The 16,971-nt window shown below is 43.7% G+C and overlaps 1 protein-coding gene across 3 annotated transcripts in view; it reads left to right on the forward strand.

Annotated features, from left to right (window-relative positions):
• The window catches only part of DTD1 (D-aminoacyl-tRNA deacylase 1), a 170,278-nt gene that overhangs the window by 68,406 nt on the left and 84,901 nt on the right, over positions 1-16,971 (forward strand). The window lies entirely within an intron of this gene.

A 16,971-nucleotide genomic window follows, 5' to 3' on the forward strand; every position in this document is an offset into this window, starting at 1 on the left:
ACTTGATTTGTGGCTTAATGAGTGATCTCTTCTGGAGAATGTTTTATGTGCACTTGAAAAGAATGTGTATTCTCCTGTTTTAGGATGGAATGCTCTGAATATATCTGTTAGATCCACCTAGTCCAATGTGTCATTCAAAGCCATGTTTCCTTGTTGATGTTCTGTTTAGGTGATCTATCTACTGATGTAAGGGAGTGTTAAAGTCCCCTATTATTGTTGCATTACTATTAATCAGTTCCTTTATGTTTATTATTAACTTTTATTTGTTTGGGTATTCCCATGTTGGGTGCACAAATACTTACAACTGTTATATCTTCTTCTTGGATTGTTCCCTTTAGGATTATGTAGTGACCTTCCTCATTTCTTAATGCAGTCTTTTTGTGTGTCTGTGTGTTTTACTCTATTTTAAAGTCTGTTTTGTCTCATATAAGTATTGCTACCCCAGCTTTTTTTTTTTTTCACTTCCATTTGCATGATAAAATGCTTTTCTTTTCTTTCATTTTCGATCTACATATATCTTTAGCTCTGAAATGAGTCTCTTATAGGCAGCATGTAGATGGGTCTTGCTTTTTTATTCATCCTGTCACCTGGTGAAGACTTTTCAGAAGGCATTTAGCACTGTTGATCAAAATTGAAAGCAGACAGGGGCACCTGGTTAGCTCAACCAGTTAAGTGTCTGCCTTCAGCTCAGGTCATGATCTCAGAGTCCTGGGATCGAGACCTGGATCGGGCTCCTTGCTCAGTGGGGAGTGTGCTTCTCCCTCTGCTTGCTGCTCCCCCAGCTTGTGCGCTCATGCTCTCGCTCTCTCTCTCTCTCTGACTAATAAATAAATAAAATCTTAAAAGATAGAAAAACTAGAACCAGACACAAGTGGACTGAGCAATTTCTCTTCTTTGAGCTTCTTTTTCAGAAGTCTGTGCACATGTGCATGATGGTATTTGTGTGAGGGGGCTCAATATGGCATTATGGAAACAACCAAAATGCTCATCAGCAGAGGAAAGGTTAGAAAAATCATATCTCATTTGTAGTGTAGAATAATGTGCACCATTTAAAAAGAACGAGGCTGACCAATTTGTACTGGCATTCAAATTAGGTAAGAATAGGAAAGAAGTCAAATTATACCCTCCTTCCTTTTTTAGTACTACTTTGCTTTAAAACAGATATAAACTGGCCATCTGCTTGATTCTGACTTCCTTGTCACATTGTTGAACTGATACAGATGCTTCAGATAATAACACTGTGGCTCAGGGAGTCTAAATTACTGATAAATTAACTTTGTTTTTATGGCTCTTATCTTGAAGTCATTTTTACTGCTTTCATTGTGTACCAAAATGGGGAATAAGTGTCCAGGGCTGTGGGGAAGGGGCCGTGCCACAGGCAGGAACGATGTGTCTCTGGCTATGTTGAGTACTCTTGTCCTCTCAGTGCCCTGGCCCTTTGTAGTCCTGCTCAGATCAGAAGGGCATTGCTAACCTCTCTGAGGAATGGTCTTTTCTTTGACAAGGTCTTAGTAGGGCTGGCATCTGAAGAAGTCTTGTTTTCATGATGCAGTTGGGAGTAAAGTTTCATGAAAGGTACCTATATAATAGTTGAGTAAATGCCTTGATCTTTGTGCCCAGCACAATGAGTTGATCATTAAATTTAATAAATCACAATATTTATTTTCTTTCAAAAATACTTTAGAACAGAATTGCTTCTGTGACAAGAGCTCATTTCCTATGTGTTCTTTTCCAATTAAAAAATATTTTATTATGAATTTTTAAGACAAATAAGAAGGAATAAGACAGTGAGCATGGTGTATCCACCTCCCAGCCTAAGAAAGTGGGTTCTTGAAGCTGTCCCAATGGCTGGCCATTTTTTTGCCCATTGTGCTAGAGCTTTCTGATTAACATTGGTGTCTGGGGTTTGGCTCCAAGTTGTTGTGGTAGCCCTTCCATAGCAGGGCCTAGATTCCATAGTGATGCATTGCTGGATAAGAGAGTGGGCTGGGGATCAGACTCAGAAAATGGCTTCTTGTGATTTCTTTGGAGGTGAAATTTCATAGTTAATACAGGGTTTATAGAAAGCTGTCACCCCTGCTCTTGCCAAAGCTGTTGAAATTATGGCACCCTTGAGCCAGTGAGACTCTTACCCTTTGCAGTGATGGAATCCAAATCTGGTCCCTTTCCCCCACCTACTTCCCTGCCTTCCTATCCACCATCTCTCTCTCTGTCCATCTGTCCTTCTATCTGTCTGTCCATTCATCCGTCCTGGCATCCCTCTCATTGATTCAGTATTCTCGAGTATCTACGGTGTTAAGGTTCTGTGCTTGGCCAGGCCAGGCTGTTAAGTTCTGCTTAGAGCAAGAAGGGCAGCTGTAGATTACTTTGGACCAGCCCTGCTTGTTATTCTGCATCATCGTATGGTCCTGCAGGGGTTTCAGTGTGGAGTTCAGGGGGGAGCCATGCTCTGCAGAGGTGTTGGAAGTCCGGTGTAGTGCTGCTCACGTAGGCCACACTGCCCAACACGTGGTTAGGACTGACACTGTGGTTGTTGGAGTCACACTTCTAGTGGCAGTCCAGGTAGATGCCCTTCAGTGAGAAGAACCTCTCGGGCCAAATGGAGCGCTTATGTTGAGGGTTGGTGTGGGCTTATTGGATGTATTCTCTTCAGTGAAGATCTCAGGGCTGTTAATGCATTGTAGGTCAGCCTTCTTTGAGAGCTAGGGGTTGTGGGAGAGCATGTGTTTCTCCAGCAACCTGGTCTGACTGAAGTGTCCTTTGCAGACCACCTCTGTGTACAAGTTGTTCCCTGTGTCCCAGGAGAGAGGAGCAGGTAATTCCTAGCCTATTTTGTTCTTTTTTTTTTGGAAGATTTTATTTATTTATTTCACAGCGATTACAAGTAGGCAGAGAGGCAGGCAGAGAGAGAGGAGGAAGCAGGTTCCCCGCTGAGCAGAGAGCCCAATGCGGGGCTCAATTCCAGGACTCTGGGATCATGACAAGAGCCGGAGGCAGAGGCTTCAACCCACTGAGTCTATTTTAAAAGTTTCTTTAAGAGAGGAATGTCCAGGGTGCTATGACAGTGTGCACTATTGTATATATATTACTGGGTGTGTGAGAGAGAGAATGGAGAGAGGGAGGGAGGGAAGAAGGGAGGATATATGTATGGGTGAGAGGACAGGACAGTTCAAGGTGAGAGACAGGTTTAGCTGGGTGGGTCTGGCTCAGAGTCTGTGGTGAGGTTGCAGTCAGGATATCAGGCCAGGGCCACCGTCATCTGCAGGCTCGACTAGGGCTGGAGAGTCTGCTTCCAGAGTCACTCACTCACATGGCTGGCAGGAATCTCACTTCTTTTCCTGATGCCTTTTGCTAGAACTACTTCACTGTCCTCATAGCAAGCTTCCAGCTTCCTCGGAGCAAGTGATCCAAGGGAACAGTCATGTCTTCTGTGACCCAGCCTCACTGGTCATTTCACATTCAACACCTGCCTCTGGTGTTGTGCAGTGACAGGCCCATGCTGAGATTTCACAGTGTCCTGTTGGCCACACAGGCCAGCTATACCTGCTTTTTGAGGAGGGTGGGGGCTACGTACAGGCGTGTATACCAGGAGGCAAGGATTATGGGGACGCTCTTGGAAGCTGCCACCATAGCATGGTCCTGACTCTGTAGGCTGGTTCGTAGGCTGGCAAGGTCGGTGGTTACAACTGTGAGTTGGGGAAGCTTGATTGGTTTGGGAATCCCAGTACAGATACTGGACCCTGCTTTAAGCAGTTTCCATTCTATCAGAGTCCTGGGGAGTCCTAGTAGGATTTTAAGCAGACAAGTGACATGCTCAGTATGCTTTTCAGTCCATAGCTCTGGTAGAGGTGTGCAGTGTGTTGGAGTGGGAGGCAGATGTGTGACCCAAGGCCTGCTGGTGGTGGTCTGTGTAGAGGCTCTGTAGTTCTTACCCTCCCTGGAGCATCTGGAGCTGGGTGAGAACCCCAGTTGTGGCAAATCCCGCCTCTCCCTACTTCCTCCTCTGTAAGGGAGACTCAGGCACAGGCTGGAGGGGCTGTAGACTTAATAAACCAGTGGCCTCCAGAGTGGGCCCTGGGGGGAAATGTCATTTGGAGTATGGGAAGTAAATATTACCACTTTATTTATCTGTATCTCCTTTTTAAAAATGTCTACTTTTAGGACGATTTTCTGATGTCCTTAGTGTCTGAGCACCACAGTGAGATGTATGTAACTTAGAAGTTAGTGAGTGTGTGCCACGGGAGTACGTGCCCCACCTCTTCTACCAATAGGGTAGATGATCACTGAGTTTCAAGACCTCTGCTAAGAGTGAGGCTCATCCTGGGGCATGGGACAGGGTTGGCAGCTGTGCCCAGTGTCTCCCTCTAGGATTGGGTGCTTTCGCAAAGGCCCTGGCACACCTCAGCACAGCCCTCAGGAGACCTGTGCCTGCTTAGCCATCTCGTGGTAGCTGGCTTGTCCTGCAAGCCCCTAGCGATTGCCCCTTGTGACCTGGGTCACTTTAGGGATGGCATTCTCAGGCATCCTCTGGCTTCAGAGTCATACCTGCATTTCCATCAGGCTCAGAAGTATTGGTGGTTCTGCCTTGGCAGGTCATTTGGTTTCTCTGAGGACCCCTGTCGCTTTGTAAAACAAGGGTGGTCCTCCTTTGCAGGGTGCTTTGGGGGAAGGACCTCATGCCGTGCCTGGCATGTAATATTCTTCTGCCTTCCCACACCCCACATTATGCACAGTAGGCCGGTACGGACTAAGGATTCCTTCCTGACGATGTCTCAGGTCAGGACTCCAGGGGGTTACCATGACCCCTTCATTTAGACCCTGAGGCCCCAAAGACACATTGAGTTCCAGGAAGGTCCTGGCTTACTCAGCTTGGTTACACATCTGTTTGGTGCTCCTGAGTTAAAAACATGAGAAGTAGCTTTGATAACAAAGTGAAATGTCCTTAGCAGTTGGGAACTCTGTTCGAGCAGCAGTTTCTCATGTTTGATGAAGTGTACCCATCCTTTGCACCCTTTGTGTGTGAGGCTTACTTTGTAGTCTGAAATTAAAAAAAAAATTGAAGTCAATTCTCATAGTCTTTTCAGTAACTTTGAAGTATCCTTACAAAAGAATGCAGCTGTTCTACAGGGCATATTTTTGTAATCCGTTGCATGTTATTTGCAAAATGTATCTTTTTAACCTTTTATTTTGAAATAATTTTAGATTTACAGAAAAACTGCAAAATAGTAATGAGTTTCTGTACACTCATCTGGCTTCCTTTAATGTTAACATCTTACACGAGCCTAGCACCGTTACCAAAAGCGAGAAATGAACATTGATACATTATCATTAAGTAATCTTCACCTGTTACTTGAACTTCCCTGATTTTCCCACTAGTGTGTTCCAGGATGCCACACTGGGGTTTGTCATGTCTCTTTGGTCTCTTCCATCGTAGAACAGTGCCTCAGTCTCTATGTTATGAAAATGTGTAAATCTGACTTTGTAGAAATCCTTTGAATGTAATTTTGTTTTTTCCTCCAAGTCCTTGGTTGCCTGCAGCTCTGACTTGGCTTCTGTTGGGCCACAGCCGGTTAGCTGGCACATAGTACTTGCTCAATGAATGGCAGCTGCTGTTGTTTTGATGATAAATGCGACATGGTCATTAGTATGCCACCAGTGTTCTTTAGTTACTTTTGGAACTTATCACTGGACTCCCTATGTGGCACCTGTGGGTGAAATGCTTTCTGGTCTGCTCAAGATTCAGGCTTTCCAGTGCAGGTGTGAGATGCAAAAGTGCCTCAGACTGTGTGCTATGAGCCTGTTTCCAGTCTTGGGAGATCTGGTGCAGTAGCAGGGGCTGGTGTGATGTTCTCTATTACAGAGGTGTTGTGCACCTACGAATCCATACCAAGCCTGAGAAAGCCCAGATCTCACTGTTCAGGTTTGTGTATGATAAACTGCACTGTCTCTGGGGAGCCTGACTGCTTATAAGGTGGCCTTTCCCCAGACTATTGGGTGCTCTAGAAATGTATCTGGGGCTGTGGAAGGACATATACGCAGAAGTGGCACTTGGTGTTTACAGACGATGACAAAGAATCCCTGTCTTTTGAGGCCTGATATTGGGTGTATATATATAGTAGTGGAAGGTAGATGGTGGGGGATGGGGTGTTGTTTTATTCTAGAGTTCTCTGTAAAAGTGAATTAGTTACCTGTATTCTGGAGTTGTGACCAATTTTTTGGGTATTTAACTCAAGAATCCCAGAATGTTTGTGTATATGCATGTGTGCATGCATGTACACATGAGACAGGCACACACATACACACATACCCATAGGGAGACAGAGACAGAGGTCTAGGTGTTCCTAGGACTGAGGGGGTTCTCAGGGATGTGGGCCTTTCAGTGCTGAAACTGGGACGATCTCAGGCAAACTGGGATGGTTGGTTGCTTTTATAAAGGATCTGCTTGGGACAGAAGATAATGGGGATTGGGGACACCTACAAGATGCCCAGGGGCAAGTTTCTAGCCATTATCTTCTGACATTTGCTCTGTCCCTTAAAAAAAAAATTCTTGGGACACCTGGGTGGCTCAGTAGGTTAAACCTCCGCCTTTGGCTCAGGTCACAGTCTCAGGGTCCTGGGATGGAGCCCTGCATCGGGCTCCCTGCTCAGCAGGGAGCCTGCTTCCCTCTCTCCCTCTGCCTGCCTCTCTGCTTAATTGTGATCTCTCTCTCTGTCAAATAAATAAATAAAATCTTTAAATCTTATTTAAAAAATTTTCTTATTATTATTACCAACATTTTATTATTCTTATTAATTTCTTCCCTGTGTTTTGCTAGAGTTTTGAAACGGTTCCCTGATATCCTCTCATTTCTTTACATTTGATTTTATAAAAATAAACTTTTGTTTGGGGTAATCTTGGTTATCCAGAAATGTTGCTGAGAGTACAGAGGTCTGAATACCCCATCTCGAGCATATCCCATTGTTACCAGTCTTACCTTTCCATAGCACATTTGTCAAAATTCAGAAATTGACTTTGCTGGGGCACCTGGGTATCTCAGTTGGTTAAGCATCTGCCTTTAGCTCAGGGAATGATCCTGAGGTCCTGGGACTGAGCCATCAGACTACTTCCTCGGCAGGGAACTTGCTTCTTCTTCTCCCTCTGGCTGCCACTGCCCCTGCTTATGCTCTCTCCCTCTCTAAAATCTCTTTTTGAAAAAAATAAATTGACACTGGTACATTGCTATTAACTAAACTCCAGGCTTTATTTGGATTTCACCAGTTTTTCCATTTATATCCTCTTTCTGTTCCAGGATCCAGTTTAGGGCACCACATTACATTTTATTGTCTTTGGCAGTTCCTGACTTTGAGGGGTACTGGTCAGGCACCCTGTAGGATGGCCTTAAATCTGGGTTTGTGATTAGAGTGGCTTACAGGTTTTGAAAAGAGCATTCCAGAGGTGCAGTGTCCTTCTCATCCTTTTAGGAGATGTCACCCATGTGACATCCCTGGTGATGCAAACCTTGATCACTTGGTGGATGTTGTGTTGGCCAGGTGGCTCCACTGCAGTGTTACTGTTTCTCCTTTTCCCTCCTTGGAAGTGAATCCTGAGGCACAGGCCACCTTGAAGGAGTTCGGGAGGGTGAAGCCGTACTTCCTGGAGATGGAAGTATTACATGTATTATTTGTAGGGTTGCAGGACACCTAGATGACTTTGATTTTCAGGTAAACAATGACTTCTTGGTGTAAGTATTTCTTTTGCGATATCTGAACTTCACATTTAACTGGGCATCCTTTATTTTGTTAAATCTGGCAACCCTAATTATTTGGAATTTTTCTGTAAGAAAAATTCATCTCTTTCCCCATTACATTTGATTTTTAGTTTGGTTCCACCATCTTTTTGGTATGGTTGTCTTCCCATTTTCCGTCATCCTTCAGCAGAGTTTGATATATTTTAGTGATTGCATTTTGTCTACTTAATTTTCTTTTAAAATGGCGTGGCAAATAATTGAGTTTGGCTCAAAAATGAATTAGTGTGTGTGTTTAATAAAAAAATTTTTCTCCTTACATGAGCCAAAAAGCACATTAGTTTCCAACCCTCAATAAATCAAACCCAGAGGTGAAGGAAACAGGAGATTTGTACTGAATTTCCAAGTGTGGATCATGGGAGGTGCAGGGAAAAGAGACGCTGCTGTTCCTTGAGCAGCCCCAGGGGGCGAAAGCAGCAAGAGCGCTTGGATTCTGGTTGAACCTGGCAGTGTAAGGTACTTGTGATGGCTTACCATCTCTGACTTCTGGCTGGGGTGGAAGAATGCTAAGTGGATGTGGAAATGAAGGTGGACTGGGGTGGTGGCAATGCTGAGGGGGACTGGTGTAGTTTTCCTTTTGAAAGAAAACCAGATGGCCTGTTTCCTGCATGCAGGGCACCTAGCCCCACAGAGGTGTTGTCTTTCAGCAAAGCAGCAGTTCTGCAGCAATACGCTGGGAGGGTGGGGTAGGAGGTGGGGAGGGGGTTGTTCCCAGCATCCCAGCAGCTGGCTCCAGTCACACGGGGCCACTTCCCTGCAGCAGCAGGTGTTCCCGGAAGCGGCAGGGGCTGCTCAGCCCCTTCTGGACTAGAGGCTGCAGCTGGTGCCAGGGCCCTGACAAGCCTTCCTGGAGCCTGAGGGCCAAGCAGAGGGGAGGTATTGCAGCTTGGTGAATGGAATGTGGCTGGGCCCTGTTGATGGTTGCCTTCCTGTTAGTTCATTTGAAATGATGAAACTTTTTTTTTTTTAAAGATTTATTTATTTATTTATTTGACACAGAGAGAGAGAGAGAAAAAGAGAGAGCGTGAGCGAGCACAAGTGGGGGGAGCAGGAGGCAGAGGGAGATGCATGCTCCCCGCTGAGCAAGGAGCATGATGTGGGACTTGATCCCAGGATTCTGGGATCACGACCTGAGCTGAAGGCAGATGCTTAACTGACTGAGCCACCCAGGTGCCCCTAAACGATGACACTTGAGAGGGTTCATGTCACTTGAAGGGGGGATCCTGCCTGGCACACAGTAGGTGTGTGATTACAGGTTTGCCCCTAACATGAGTGCCCTTATTCTTTGTTTATATGTGGCAGCAGTTGTGACATTGATCTGTCTACTTACCTCAACCTAGTCCTGTCTCCCTCGTTAACATTGCCCATCACTTGTCATTGCCTCGTCTAAATCCCTTTTCCCAACTATAGGGTCTCATTCCTGTCAGGTCTCCACAGAAAGTCTCCAGCGCTCCTGGAGCTCTGATGCCTTTTGATTCCGGTACCTTCTCCTTTTTCCCCACCAGGATGGGGTTGTCCATGTCTCTTCCTCTCGAAGGTCTTTTATAGAATCTTGTCTCTGGCAGCTGGCACAGTCTGACTCGGCCTATAGAAAGCTCTTGTTGGATATTTAGGGAGTGAATAAATATCTACCTTAGGCTGAAATGATTTGTATATCCCAAAAAAGAAATACTTATAGGTGCAAAAGTGCCCTGAGCAACTTATTATTATTTTTTTAAAGATTTTATTTCTTTATTTGACAGAGATCACAAGTAATCAGAGAGGCAGGCAGAGAGAGAGAGGAGGAAGCAGGCTCCCCGCTGAGAAGAGAGCCCGATGCTGGGCTTGATCCCAGGACCTCAGGATCATGACCTGAGCCAAAGTCAGATGCTTAACCCACTGAGCCACTCAAACACCCCCCAGGGTAACTTATTAAAATATCTGTGCCCTTGTACAATTAATGAATTTAGTCTTAGACTGCCAATTCTTTTGTCATAAGGAAACAAGAAACTTCACTTTCAACATAGCTTCCTCAAGGTATTACAAATATCTATGTTTGGTTCTTGTAATCTTCTTGACCAGAACAACATATGTCTGTCCATGTGTTTATATTTTTTTAAGATACCAGATGCCTGTAGTACAAGTTTTTATTATCTGTTGTCGAATTTTGTTTTGAAACTTAAAAACACATTTTGGAATATTGCTGTAGAAATGAGTGCTGAGTGCTACCTGATCATAGGGTTATATCTCGGCAAGCTCTTCTGAGTTTTGAATTTTCTTGAATTTCTGGTTATGGGATGCCAGCATGTGAAATACATGAATTGTAAATAGGGGGTCAGTTTCTAACCGCTCTAAAAAGGAGCAGGCAGTTATATTTTTGGTGAGGATTTTGGAAGTTGAGGCTAAGTCCCGAAGAAGGAAGCCAGGCACCATTTCTGGTTCCCCATTGTCAGGTAAAGTTCAGCTGAGCCCCACCTATCAGCAAAGCCCCATCCTGGGGGTGGCCCAACAGCTCACGGCAGCCACAGTTCCACCTGTAAGTGGCCAGTGGCGTAGGAACAGAGCACTCCATTAATTATTATGAGGTATGACTTTCTGGGTTGGTGACCTTCTATGTCTGGAGTCACAGTGGAATTGCTGAGTGAAATGAGCTACGGTGTCTCGTTTTTACACAGACCACAATCTCTTCTGAACTGCACCCTGTTCTTTTATGAGGAAACCTAAACAGCTTTACTTGCCCTTTTCCAGATTTTTTGCTGCTCTTTTTTATAGCTGCATATGAGGTCACCGAAGGTTTTCTTTTCAGCTTTAATGTTATCGACTTGAACATTGTTGCAGCTGTGGCTCCTCCTTTTCAGATATTTGTTTCCCTGAGTTCTGGGTAACGAGCTTGTTGGAGGCACAGAGAGTCTCCCTCGGAACACGAGTGTCTTTGAGAGGAATAGCTCACCTGGAGTGACTCAGCTTCATCCTCATTAACAGTTAGGTGAGGATACTCCATAGAGCACTTGTTTTCAAACTTTATTAGTAGGGGACCCCTTTGTATGCCGAACAGCAATAAAACACCAAAGCGAGCTGCTGTGTGATGTGGGGACTGGGATAGCGAGACGATGGAGAGCATTGAGCTGTTTCTGCAGGAGGCACTGGGAAGGGGTGTCTCTGAGGCCACTTCTGGGGAGCCCTTGGTCACAGAGCCCAAAAGTCACAGCTCTGGAGTCAGGCATTTGTGGGCAGGCATCCTTGGTGCTGCCCGCTCTCTGGACAGCAACCCTCTGGGCTTAGGACCTGCGTTTGACCAGAGGCCTGATAGTTCCGCTGGGAAGTCACTTAGTCTCAGCATTTCCTTTGCTGTGTTCCTCTTTTCCCTCTCATATTCACAATCTGTCACTGGCTCGGGCTCTCAGCACTTGCCCCTCTTCCCTGGCCTCCTGTTTCTCCTCTGTATCCAGGGCCTGTTCATCATTGTCTTGGTCATAATTAAAACAGCATTAGTGCCTAGCATTGATGGAGCAGTCATGTTGCTAGGCTGCTGTCAGTGCTTCATTGTGTTATCCTGCTTACCCCTCGCCTTGGCCTTTTCGTAGGAGGTGCAGATGACCCATAGCTTCCATTTCTTGTATCACTTCCGAACTGGCGTTCACTTCGCGCCTTACACTGGAATTTTCTAACTGCCCCTGATGCGTCTGGAGGCCAAAGTTTTCTTTCTGTAGCATGTCTTGCATAGCGGGGTTTGGTGAATATCTCTTCACCACTTTGATCTCAGCAGTCCCCTACAAAAGTCCTTGCTGGATCCACTTCCTTTAGGTAAAGATCAACCTTGAGCCCAGTGCAAGTCTGTGTCTGTAGGTCTGGGTCCCCGCGCTTCCCTGTAGGGATTGTCAGCAAGAATACACACTTCTTTTCTTGTCCCCAAGACCGTACTCTTCTTCCATATGGCTGCAAATTAGTGCATTTTCTTCCTGTTCTCCTTTCCTTGCATTGGAATGGCAGGACTGTCTGATCTGTGTATGGTCTGGTGTGCATAGCCATCTGTTAGCACTTTCATTGCCTGGAAGTGTGCTCAGGTCATTTCTATTTGACTTCTCAAGACCTCATCCCTGTTCTGCAATTAAATTAGGAACTCTTTTCTATAAGAGAACCAGGACTTAAAAATCTCCCCCAAACTCCCCATGACAGTGCACAGAGCAGGCAGTTGACAAATATTTGCTTTCTATTAGAGTCCTAAAGAAAATCATTCCTCAGGATGAAGCTTTGTGTCAGTACATGCAAGCACGGTAATCCTGTTTCTCCAGTCTTGTTCTTCATGAATGTTCTCTAGGAGAGGCTCACTTAAGTAAAAGAACAAGAAGCTACTGGTGACACTTCCTAAGGTTTCTGTATATTGGGGACACTGGCATCATCATCTTGAATTATACATTAATAGAAAAATGTAAGTCTGGAGTTCTGGCGGCATTCGTAAATAATTATTTTGCATCATTTTTTAAAATGTTTATGATGTGGACCAGTTCTGCAGATTCTTGGTGTAACTGTGGTCAACAGCCTCATGAAAAGGGGAACTGAGAATGGCTTTGTCCTTCCTTAGTAGTGCCCTAAACCAGTCTCCACTGTGTAAATGCACTGATTTGCAGAGTACATGTTGACCTCTAGAACCAGGAAAGGAGGAAAGGGAGAGGCTGCCCCTTCACATGACATTCTTAGATCGAGGGGCTCCTTCTCATTCTGTGTTTATTTGGAGACATTGGTCTCATTACAGTTTAAATCTTGTTCTCTTACTTTTGCAGCTTATTTAATTGAGACCATTTCAATGAAAAAATGTTTAAAACATTGCAGTTATAAAGAATCTGGGGTCATGCAGAGGCCTTAATTGATCCTTATGATGAACGAATGACTGTAACTCCCTGGCAAAGGGCCTCCTTTTCATTATTTCTCAAGGACTTTATCCCATCTCGATCAGCGTGGAACAGCTTAATGTTTTTGGCCCATTGCACTCTGAGTTATGCTACTTTTAAAGCTTTGACTGCATAACTGAGAGAGGCCGAAGCCAGAGTAAGCTGGATAGCATACTCCTGTGCTATTTATTGCATGAGGCAGTAAAAACAGCACTAACACAGTCCTTTGTTTTACTTTTTGTAGGCTCTGTCATCACTTTAATTGGTTGTTGTTAGAACAGATGTTTTAAAAGGAATATTTTGGCATGGCTGTATTTGCTTATTTAATTTCTGATGACTTGCAGGACCTTTATATTTACATTAAAAAAAAAAAAAAAAGAGCCATGGGCCATAGGCACAGAGCAACCCCATTGGCCCTTTCCAGACCTGGTTCTGGGGAAAGATAGTGAGGATCCCAGGGTGAGCTTTGCTGGGAAGAGTCTTGAGGGAAGGAGCCATGAACTTGAAAACCCAGGGCCAGCATGCAGAAACCTCTCCATGTACAGTCAGTAGAACTTTCAGTAGCAATCCAAATATCAAACCATCTTGAAAGATGGCTTTTAAGAAATGTAAAAGTGAAGTTACCAGTGTTTTAAGGTAAACAGAATTTAAAAAGAAGATTGTCCACCTGTTTAGAGAGAGCTTATGAACCAATTAAAGCCTTTACAACAATGATACCTTTGAAAAGCATCAAACTGACTTCAGACTTGGACATGAGCTTGCTTCCTATGCTGTAGCTGAAGAATCCAGTGATTATTTTTGGTTCTTTGAATTTGGGCATTCATAGAAAAGCTAACTTTCAAAAAAAATTGTTTCCACATTTGGGTCAAAATGTACTTTCTAAATTGCTATTTCATGATAAGGTTTGTAAAAATAATAATGTAGCTCAGTATTTTGAAGAATTTTAGATTCAGAAAAAGTCTTTAAGAATGAAAGTTTTATTTTAAGGATTCTTTGCTCTTTATATGTTTGACTCCTCTTCTTTGCCCTTTTACAAATTTGAATAGGTGGGGAAACTCCACTGGTTTATCCTAAAGCAGACACCTAATAAATAAACAAAACATCATCAGTGGAAGTGGTCACAATGAATCCTGTGGTATAGCAAATTTCCTTCTATAGTTAATTGATACATAAGCTAATTTGGGGCTTATGATTGTACAGAAAATGTTTGTTATGGTAAGCTAGCCAGACAGACGCTGCTCAACTTGTAATCAGAACTTCCTAGATGTAGAAGTCTCTTGATTCCAAGCCAGAAAGTGAACCTGTTCTTTTGTCTAGCTAGCTGGGTTCTGCCTTACTCTTTTTCCCGTTTAATGCGGCTTGTTTGGTGCATAACAAGCATTCGGTAACTGTTTGCCCAATTAATGAGTTGCCAAGAGAGTTAACAAGTGACTAGATGTCATTTATACCTGGGGGGTGGCTTATTGCTGGGCGTCACCCTCTTTCCACAGTGTTTCCATGGTGTTATCATTATCTATGAGTGTTAACTGATTGTCAGGCTGCTCAATCCTTCCAGTCTGTTTAAGCCCTAAGTTGAAATTCTGAGGTTTTATTGGTTGGTCGTAGGACTTTTTGTTATTATGGGCTATCTTAAACCATTTGAGATCAATGGATCAGGGATGCCTGGGTGGCTCATTTGGTTAAGTGTCTGCCTTCAGCTGGAGTCGTGATTCCAGGGTCCTGGGATGGAGTCTCGCTTTGGGTTCCTTGCTCAGCAGGTGGCCTGCTTCTCCTTCTGTCTGCCACTCCCCTTGCTTGTGCTCTCTCTAACAAATAAATAAAATCTTTAAAAAAAAAAAAAAAAGAGCTCAATGGATCAGTCTTTTTTTTTTTTTTTTTATATTTTCTACCCACCTAAGCATTTTAGAATTAATAAAATGTTAAACTGTTTCTAGCTTGGAAAATGCTACAAACCAAAGCATATGTAGAGTACATGTATGAATCATATTTTATTTTGTGATTGTTATTCATATTTACATATTATTAGGGGAGAGGCTGGGAGGGACTTCATTCATAGCGGTTGCTGCTCTTAAAGAATGTAACAGGAAAGGTCTAAAGTGATGAAAATTGTTCCTGTCAAGTTTATGATTTTTGACCTTTATAGAATAACATTTATCTCAATTGATCAGAAAAAAAAAAAAAAGGTAGTTTCTTTGAGATACTGTCACTTACTATTTTCAAAAGAGCTTTAACTCTTTAAACCCATGTCACATGTAAATTGACAGTAAAAGTTTCTTATAGGTTAAGAGAAGGTTATGCCTGGCATAACTTCCGTGGCCAAGCACAGAAGTCTTTCTCTCAGTTTGATGGCTGAGTGGGACTAGCAAATTTCTTAGCCAGGTGTATCGCCCAGCCCCATGACAGCATTTATCTGATTGTTTTCTCCATAAAATATGTGTCCAAAATAAAATAAAACCCTACATTGAGATAGTTTTCTGTATAGATTCATAATTTATTTATTTTTTTAAAAGATTTTATTTATTATTTATTTGACAGAGATCACAAGTAGGCAGAGAGGCATCCCACTGAGCGGAGAGCCCGATGTAGGGCTTGACCCCAGCACCCTGAGATCATGGCTTGAGCCAAAGGCAGAGGCTTTAACCCACTGAGCCACCCAGGCGCCCCTAGAATTCATAATTTAAAACTTTGTTTTACTTGTTCTAAATTGATACGAACCATTTCAGAATCACTTTTTCAAAATCATTGGTAATAAAGGGGAGGATATGCCTAGTTTCTCAAATTAACCAAATTAAGCATTTCAGGGCTTATATTTTTTCTTGTATTTGGGTTGCTATTTTTCTGTTTTTTTCCATGTAGATTTATATCAGAGGTACTTCACTCATACTTTGGTAATTTTTTATTTTTCAGTTTGCTAACTTAATTTGATGATACACATATACATGGAAACCGTTGCTATTGAAATGTTCTGAGCAGTAATAATTTTATTGACTTGGAAGTCTGTGTTTCTTGATTTCCAGTGGTTGCTTGCAGTATTTAAAGCAACTCACAATCCTGGGATCATCACCAAGTTTATGATTAGAAAAAAAGGGGGGGTGGGTCTGGTGGGGAGTAGAAAAAAATGGAATTTATATTACAGACTGCTTGTGGCATCACATAGAGAGGGAAGTTCACCCAAGTCCCTTAAAATATGGCTGTAAATTTGAGAATTAAAAATAATTTTATGTCGAGAGGACCTCAAGAGTGAAAGTCAAAAAGCACCTGTGTGCCTCAGTGGATTAAAGCCTCTGCCTTCAGCTCAGGTCATGATCCCAGGGTCCTGGGATTGAGCCCCGAATCGGGCTTTCGGCTTAGCGGGAGGCCTGCCTCTCCCTCTCTCTGCCTGCCTCTCTGCCTACTTGTGATCTCTATCTGTCAAATAAATAAATGAAATCTTAAAAAAAAAATGTAAAACATCAAAAAGTCCAAATGAACTTAGAAGTGCATCAAAGGAATTACTGGAGGGCACACACCATTTCAAGTGTTCCTTTGTGCAGGTTGTCCATTCTGTGGATTAGCCTGTAATCTGGGGCCACATGTGTGATTTTGTGGGACCCGGATTGATTGGGAGTGCCTCTCTTTTGACAAGGTCAAGTGTGGTCTCCTCTAGGGAGGTAGTGTCCCTCTTCTACTTCCCCAGTTAAGAGTGTTCACCAAGTCGTATTGGAAGTTAGCTGACCTCCCAGGTGTCACCAGAGGAGCCCTAGTCATGCTGGCAAAGCTCCCCACCCTCAGCCCCTGCAAAGTGAATTCTGGGTGGGTCATGTGGGTAGTACTTTAAATCAGACCATTTGTGTTGGTTATCTTGTGCTGTGTAGCAAATTGCCCCAAACTCAGCAGCTCAACATGACAGTAAATATTCTTCACAGGTTCTGTGGGTTAGGATTTGCTTAGCTGTGTGTTTCTGGTCAGAGTTCTTTTGTGCAGTTACAGTCACAGTGTCAGCAGGACAGACAAGAGGGCCTTCTTCCTGGGTGGCCCTCAGAGGCCTGGCAGGCTGGCTGCTCAAATGTCCTTGACAGTTGGTGTCCCCCAGACACCTAGCCTCCGAAGTCACATGCTGTCATTCCTGCAGTAACCTGTTGGTTACCCACATGAGCCCTGTTCATTGTAACTGCACAAGGTCACAAATATCAGGAGGCTGGAATCACTGGGGAATCTCAAAGGCTGGCTGCCACACCATCTCAAACATACCTTCCTTTTGGTCAAATCAATCCTGTTGTCTATTAGGAAGGTGAACAAAATGCTTGCTGAGTCCAGGCATTCTGTAATGAATCACATTC

The sequence above is a fragment of the Mustela putorius genome, unplaced genomic scaffold, assembly GCF_011764305.1.
Source record: "Mustela putorius furo isolate JIRA1106 unplaced genomic scaffold, ASM1176430v1.1 tig00000253_pilon_pilon_pilon, whole genome shotgun sequence".
Classification (NCBI taxonomy): Eukaryota; Metazoa; Chordata; class Mammalia; order Carnivora; family Mustelidae; genus Mustela; species Mustela putorius.